We start from the raw sequence: 9117 nt of genomic DNA on the forward strand, positions 1-9117 counted from the left end.
ACTTGACAAACTTGGTTTTTCATTTGTAATAGAAAATAATACTTGCATTTTCTCATTACACGATATGATTCTGGCAGGCAGTCTCCATGAACGGAATTTATGTTTTAGATCGGACCACCGAAATATTACACGTAATGAATAAAAGGTTAAAGGTTGGTGACAAAGATCAAACGTATCTATGGCACTTCCGTATGGGACACATTAATGAGAAACGCGTAAAACAACTCATCAAAAATGGAGCTATCTCGGCCTTTGATTTTCAATCATTTGGCACGTGTGAATCATGTCTCATCGGTAAGATGACTCGGATTTCTTCAAAGGTGTTGGAATGCGCGCTGCTGACCTATTAGGACTTATACACACGGATGTACGTGGTCCTATGTCAATCACCGCACGAGAAGGCTATAGGTATTTCATCACTTTCACGGACGATTTAAGTAGATATGGCTATGTCTACTTAATGAAGCACAAAAGTGAATCCTTTGAGAAATTCAAGGAATACCAGAATAGGGTACGGAACCTATTGGGTAGAAAGATTAAAACACTACGTTCAGATCGTGGTGGCGAGTATCTTTCTCACGAGTTTGATCAACACCTAAAGGACTGTGGGATTGCCCTACAGTTAACTCCACCTGGAACACCTCAATTGAATGGTGTGTCCGAACGGAGAAATCGAACTTTACTTGATATGGTTCGATCCATGATGAGTCACACCGTGTTGCCCGACTCATTATGGGGTTATGCTCTTCTGTCATTTGCTCTAATACTTAACCGTCCGTCTAAAGCTGTTGACAAGACTCCATATGAACTATGGAAGGGAACGGTCCCTAACTTGTCCTTTATACGGGTTTGGGGCTGCGAGGCTTATGTCAAGTGGAGACACGAGGATAAGCTCGGCCCGCGATCGGTCAAGACATACTTTATAGGTTATCCTAAAGGAACACTTGGTCATTACTTCTATTCGCCAACCGAACAACGTGTTTTTGTTGCGGCTAGTGCGACATTCTTAGAGAAGGAATTTCTCGAGAATGCAAAGAGTGATAGAACCTTCGACCTGTCGGAGGTTCCAAACAAATACCGAGCAACTATTGGAGGAACCTATTCCTTCAATCCCTACTGCGTTAACATTCCCGAGGAACCTAGGAGGTCGGGAAGAGTCTCTATTCCTCCAGACAGATACATTGGTATGGTCGAGGAACATGACATAGATGACGTTCTACTCTTAACGAGTAGTGAACCCGCAACCTATAAAGGTGCCATGACTAGTTCCGACTCAAAGCTATGGCTTGAGGCCATGCAATCCGAGATGGACTCCATGTATGAGAACAACGTGTGGGATCTTGTTGACTTAGTCATTAAAGGTTCGTCCCCTTCAATGCAAATGGCTTTACAAGATAAAGCATTCTGTGGAAGGTCAACAAGATATCTACAAAGCACGACTAGTTGCAAAAGGTTTCACCCAAGTGCCAGGTTTGCACTACGATGAGATTTTTGCACCCGTAGTCATGCTGCGTTCCATTCGGATTATCTTAGCGATTGCCGCTTTTCATGACTATGAAATTTGGCAAATGGACGTGAAAACCGAGCTTGTGTCCTCCAGTTAGTGCGGATAACGTCATTGCACATACACTTGTACGGACAAGTGGGAGCTTGTTGGGGTTGGTGTCCTTAACAGTTAGTGCAAGGACTTATAAATCTCTAAAAGGATCAAAGGGCATACTTTTGGTATTATTATCAGTTGATCCACATTTATCAATAACGGTTGGCTTGCTAGATAAGTTTGACGTTATTGTCATACAGATGGCGGTGATCAACTGGTCACTAAAAGTCACACCTATAGGATACGTTTGAGAGATGTGACAGTATGAAAATACAGTCATGTAGATGCCAAATTTGACTAACCAGTTAGTCTGAGTTACTTGACTAATAATTAGTCAAAATGTGATGTTGAGATATTTTTATTTAATACGGATTAAATAAAATGGCTAAAAAAATTAAGCGGTTAATTCGTAAAATTAAATATAAGCGATTTATATTTGATTAATGTATATTGGACAAATTAATTATACAATATTGTTTTTGTCGGACACGTATTAATAATTCAACTAATCCGTGTTATTAGTTGATGCTTTAATATCCGATAACCGATGACAGTTTATAATGAAACCGTGTCATATACATTTAGCGGATTTCGGGTCGCACCATGAGTTAAAAAATTAGAGAAAGTGGAAAGCCCACTCTCCCCATTCATAGCTCACGGCCGAACCAAAGGAGACAAAAGGGAGAGCCTCTCCTCACTTGTAACCTAATTCATTTGAGACAAAAATTTAGGGTTTTTGAGAAGAGTGCCTCTCAAAAATCCGGATCTCTCATCCAACAAAACTCACAATACCAATCCTCTCAATATTGCAAGGCAATTAGAGGATTCATTCTAGCACAAGGGCATTTCTCGGACAATCTTGGGTGCATCATTTAGGAGGAGGTCTACTTTGATCTCTCATTGCCATATTGCACTAGGACCGAAGGTTATTCCTTGATCTTTATCGTTCTATCATGTTTTTCGTTTTATGACCATAATCATATGTAAAATTTGCGTTATAATCCTATAAAGAAAGGGTTTTATACGGATATTACCCTACAATTGTAAGCTTATATGTTTAACACGGTAGAGTTGAACGATTCTTATTTAACTTGTACCGTTTCCACTTTCCAATTCTTAACTTGTTAAGTTTCCAATTCTTATCTTATTATTATACCGGTTCTAATTCTTACGATCTTATTATACTATTTCCAATACAACCCAAACTCATTATAAGTAGAATTATAATTTTTACAATCTTAACTTGTACCGTTTGCACTTTCCAATTCTTAACTTGTTAAGTCCTCCATTAATTTTCCACATCGATTATGTCGTCAAGTTCATCAACTTATAGTGGTTCATATTATTCATCCGCTGATGATAATGATGATGAAGCATCATATGAACCTCTTGCAGGACCTCCAAGTAGATTTATGTACGCTAAACCCTTTATCTGCATCATTCACAATCTAGCGTATACAGTGGACGGGCATGGAAAGGCTATACTCTCGTATAGCCTTGACTGGTTAATAGATTTAATTCGGTTAGCCGGATTGAATTTGGTTCAAATTATATATTCGGACAATGATGCGTATGATGGCTTCGGGCGGTGCGCCCTCATCGAGTTTGGCGAGGGTGAGGAGCAGGAATGCTTTCGTCAGGCTCGCAAACTTGAGCGGGTATTCTATAACAATGACTCTTCGAGACTCTAGTTTGATCATGATGATTAGTGGGTAGGCCCATATTTATGGGTTGCGAATGAATCTGACCGTCTCCTACTACTTCCGATTCTGCACCGCCAAGGTCGTATTGCCGAACAGGGGATAGTGTCGTTGGAATGGGAAAACGACTGTGTGGATTGGGCTGAAGGTGAAAGAGACATATATGGTGATATTGTCTCTCAATGCCAAAGGATGGGGTAACAAAAAACATACTCCCTCTATTCAACTCCACACTACACATTTGCTTTTTCACGTTTGTCAATGCTTGTTTTACGCGATAAATATCTTTAGCCTAATATTTTAATGTACTCCTAAAAACCTAAGTCATTATAATAAAAGTTAGATATTTTTCTAGTTATATTGTCTCTGAATTCCATAGAATCGAGTAACAAAAAATATAAATAATTAAACTTTAATTCAAACAACCACCATAATCCAAATACAACTTACAATACCAGATAATAATAAAGACTTAATTATTAGAATCTGATGAAGTATTAGGATACTCATCATGAATTTCAGTATAGAGCAAGTCGTAGATCGGCCCTTCATTATCACCGGGAAGTGCAGGTGCAATGGCCTCTTTCTCCCATGACATAAGCACGGTGGCAAGAATGTAATGCTTCCTGCAATGTGTCAGCAGTTGATGATCAAGATGGGTCACAACCCATAGATAAGGGCCTTGTTGTTTATCATCCGAATAGAAGTCCTCTTTCCCCTCAAATCTCGCTCCTAATTTTCTTGCCTGACAAAAACTATCATGGCAGTTGGCTTCGTCAAACACGATAAAAGCGAAGCCTACAAAACCTTGCTTGTTTGTAGACACAGGGTACACTTGTTTAACCGCGGTGAAACCGGAATCATGAAGCATTTGCGTCAACCACGCAAAATTAGGGTTTAAACCCTTTCCATTCACACCATAATGAACCGGGAGATTATGGAGAATGCAAGTAAAAGGCTGTGCGTAACGAGAATGTGATTGTAGCTCCGATACACCAGCCATATTTTTTTTAGAGAGAAATTAAAGAGTAAATGTTTGATAATTAAGAATTCGACCTAAAATATTATGAAGACATATTTATAGAATTATTTTGGTCAAATTGAATATTATTGGTCAAATTGAATATTTATTACAGTTTTGATAAAGTTTTGAATGCAATAGTCAAACTGAAAAATCTAATCAAATACTGACAACGGTTGAATTGAAAAACCGTTATTTCATAATAGAAAATAATAACGGTTATGAAAAATATGTAGCTATAACATAACAACTGGTAACAAAAACCGTTGCTGGTGTTAATTTAGTAACAGTTTTCGAAATGCAGATATCTTAAACTGGTAACGGTTTTCTAACAACCGTTGATAAGAGTGATTATATAACGAGTTTTTGGAAACCGTTAAACATTTTTTACAACAGTTTGTTAAGCTGCCGTTGTCAAATTATAATAACAACGGATTTCGAGGGAAACCGTTATTCATATTAGCGCGGTCTATGTTTCCGCCAACATTTGAAAAACGGTAATCTAAGTGTCGTTATTAAATGCATTAAATCGTTGTCATATGCTCCTTATTGATTGCCAGATTTGGCGTAGTGTTACCTCATTCGGACTAGGGTTAGATGGAACTTTCATGTTTATCTCTCCCACTGGTTTTGAAAATTGATGGATTGTACTTCATTTGAAAAGAAAAGGTTTTAGTGCAAAGGTGTTTATATTTCTAACGGTTTCACTTAATTGTTGTTTACGAAAATGTTTTCAGTTTTTACTGGTTGTGGTTTTTCCTTACTCAGCCACTTAGGCTGATACTTCAAAATGTTTTTGTAGCTTGCAGGTACTAATGGGTCATACGCAGGTAATGGAAAGTGACGTTCAACTATTAAAATAAATTGTTAGCTATCTTATTTCGCTTCCGCACATTTGGCATGGTTGGATTGTAGTTAGTTTTATAACTTGGAAATTTATCCAAGCTAAGACTTTTGTAATAATTTTGGACCATATCTATGTATTTCTAGTACTCTACCCTTTAATGTTTTGTTGATATTACTAACACGGAGTAATCCGTGTTGGTAACACTCCCGATTTATCCAACAATTCATTTCCGAAAAGGGTACCTTATTATTTAAAAAAATAGTTGGAAAATTGGGGGTGTTACAAGTTGACTTTCTCGTTATGGATATGGCTGAGGACTCCCTAGTCCTTATTATTCTAGGTAGTTCATTCCTACACACAGCGGGGGCGGTCATAGATGTTAGGGATGGCAGTCTTACACTACAAGTTGGGGATGATAAAATCACTTTTATTCTTTATAAACCATTAAGACATCCCAATATAGAAGCTACTTGTCATATGATAATGCTCTTGCTCCTACTATTAATGATTCCCTTGCTTATTGTTTGGACAGGAATCCGTCTGACGCCCCTGCTGTTGCGTCAAAACCATGGAGCAAGGAGGTGGATGAGATAGAGAAATTAATTTATGGAGATAAGCCTCATCCTGAGCCGGTTTACAGCTTTGATGATGATGTTGACATAGAAGCTGAGTTGGATGCCTTGGAGGCCGAGATTTTTAGAGAGGAACCCGTTAAAGTTTTTGATGAAGCTCCTATGACGGATGAAGAGCACCATCTCCTCCCCAAAGATGATGACTTGAAGAGCGATGAACACACTTGCTCGTATTTTATATTAGACTTTGAGTTTGATGAGCCAGAACTTTATTCATTGCTTACATTCTTTGCTTGGACTTTTTATTGGTGCTACTTATGTCTGTGTGTAGCACATGCGCTACTTTTTGATTTACTATTACGTGCTTTAAGTTGTATTGATTATGCCTTGCATGGCATTTGTTTTTAATGCAGGAAATTTACTCGCCAGATGAGTACTCGATCGAGTCCAGACAGGCTCGATCGAGTACCCTTGCTTTTTGGGTTTAATTCGTAGCTAGCTTGGATGGAATTGCGCGGTTGGTTATTTTCCCCTATTTTTGCAGCTGGTTTGGGGGAACTCCTACGCTCTTACCCGGTATTCTCTTTCCTTGTATCTACTTTTATTGTATTATCTCTATTTCTTTTCCATTCCATTTGTTAGACCTGTCCTTTAGGTTACTGGAAATTTTTGTGTGATTGTTATGATGTAGGCGTCACAATGAGGACACTGTGACATTTAGGTTTGGGGGAGGAGTCTTTATTAATGTTGCGTGATTTACTTTATTGTTGTGTTCATTTATATCAAAAAGCCATAAAGATTAAAAAAATTTCAAAATACAAAAACATGTTTTTCCTTTATTTTAGGTCGAGTCTTGGTGAATTAAATAACAATGATGTTAAATTGCATTGTTTTTGCATTTGAATCCCATTGTAGTTATTCATGTACTTAGTTTTAACCCGTTATTTATGAAAACAATGCTCATAATTCAAGTCTTGACCGTATTTGACATGCCTTATGCTAATTAGATTTGACAAATTATGTTGGTAAACTACTTAAATTCGGAGGTCTATAGAGTAGGCCAGGAACATCAATAAACTGGTCTCATTATCAATTAGGCTTGAGTGTGGTTTCTCCTTGTGGAATGTGTAATATCTGATTGCATAAGTATGACATTGATTTCTTGATACTTTTATTGCTTTCATTTGACTAAGTACATGTGGATAGCCAGTTCTTACCGTTCAAATAAGCCTTATATTACCTTTTTTTATCCCGTTTGAAACCTTATAGCCAACTTTAAATTGCATCCTATGATCTACAATCCCAGAATTTGCCTACCTTTTCGGGACAGTCGCAGTTGCTTATTTTTCGTGTCTACTTTGCTATTATGGTTGGGTTGGGACTTATTGTAATGTGGGTATGGCAAAAGCACTTTATTAGCAATTGTGTTGGAAAAATAAAATAAATACGAAGCAAAAAAAGAAAAAAGAAAAAAAGAAAAAGAAGAAAAAAGAATTGAAAAGGTAAAAAAAAATAGAGAAAAGAAATTTTGCTTCGTTTTGTTTTGTCAAGGATCGAAAGGATGTTTACTAGAGTCTAATGCATATTTGGAGAGTACCTCATAAGCTCTCATGTGTTGTAAAGTTGAGATGATTTCTCTAGTTGGGTTGTATCCATGCTTACTTTTGTCTAGAATTGGTTTTGGTTTAGCACTGCGACTACCGTCTTAGCCTGACATATCCATAACGTCCCTTGGCACAAACCATTTCTACCTTTGCCCATTTACCATCATTATTGTCCTTGATACATGTACTTTTGTCTACATTGTGAATGCATATTAGTCGGGGAAATCTCTATCACATTAGATTGCATGCATGTTTCATAAGTTGAGTGAGTGTTTATACTTCTTTCTATCTTCACATATAAATCACCCATACTTATGAGTGCATGAGTGAATCCGCGAGAATCCGACTAATTTGTCTTGCAAGATCGAAAGGTGTTTGGTATTTGTTTATAGTATGGTGACATGAGACTTGAGCTGCGTTTTCTATTACCCGTACCTTTGAATTTGTTTTATTGGTACACTTTGGTCATTTCTTAGTTACAGTTATGGATAGCTTGGGATTTGTATGCATTAAACATTAGCTCTGAGTTATTTGTTTTCCATTTGTATGATTGCCTTTTGTATTGTGTGATGCTTTGCTTGAGGACAAGCAAAGAGATGGTTTGGGGGAGTTTGATGAGTCATAATTATATGCATATTTATGCCTCCCCTTAGTTACTTTTGATACGGGTTTCGTGCTAATTTATATTAATTACACGCCTTTTATGTTAGAATGTTGTTACTTCCGCTATTTGGTGTTTAATGCAGGAATGATGTATTTGAGGAGCAAAGGAATGAAATGGGCATCGCGGAGTGGGCATGAAAAAATACACGAAGCATGGCACGGGAATCTAGAAGAATAAAGGAAGAGAATAAAAGAAGACAACATGAAGAAAAGAGCTGAAACAGAGAGGATCATCGATCAATCCCGAGCAGGCTCGATCAACTGGCTATGTACTCGATTGAGTACAGCCAGGTTCCATCGAGTACACTATATTCTCAGGATTTTCTGCAATTTCCTTAAGTCGGTTGTGTTTTACTAAAAATATCCAATTTGTACCCTATGTTTAGGGACGTCTTATTTTACCTAGTTATGCTACTTTACAATAAATTCTCTCTAAAAAAACTTTTAGTTTAGTTTATTGTTCTTACTTTCGGATCTAAGCTTTCCTCTATTATGGTATTATTGTTAATCTTTCTTCTATTATTAATCATTCATTTATTGTTCATCTTTTATGCTTTTAATTATATCTTTTACAATTATTATTGTTGTTATTACCATTAGTATGCGTAGCTAATCTCATAATCTAGGGTGAAAGAGGATCTAGGTTGTTAGAAAAGGGTTAATTAATAAATCGATTGTTAAATTGCTTTTGATTGTTGTTCAACTATTGTCTTACATCTAATTAATTAATTACTCATCAGAATTGGTTAATTAGTCTTGCAAACTAGGATTTTAACCGACCGGGTTAAGACTAGTATAGGCCACGACAATTGAATTAGACTGACTTAATAATAGCGATCGCATGTTAAGTTTAGATCTAAAAAGACATATTAGAATCGACCGGTCGTATGACTTTAAACAATATAAATTGCTCAATCAATGAATTAAATCTCACCCTTGGATGACTACCTAATGAACCCAATCCCTAAACTCTTTAATATTATTGAATTTATCTTTTCATTACATTGCAATTAGTTTTTAGCAAACAAACTTCCTATAATAAATTGGTTACTTTAAGACAAGCTTAAATATAAACAAACTAGATCAATTAAACTCGCCTCCATGTGGATT

This window comes from Silene latifolia, chromosome 6 (assembly GCF_048544455.1).
Source record: "Silene latifolia isolate original U9 population chromosome 6, ASM4854445v1, whole genome shotgun sequence".
Classification (NCBI taxonomy): Eukaryota; Viridiplantae; Streptophyta; class Magnoliopsida; order Caryophyllales; family Caryophyllaceae; genus Silene; species Silene latifolia.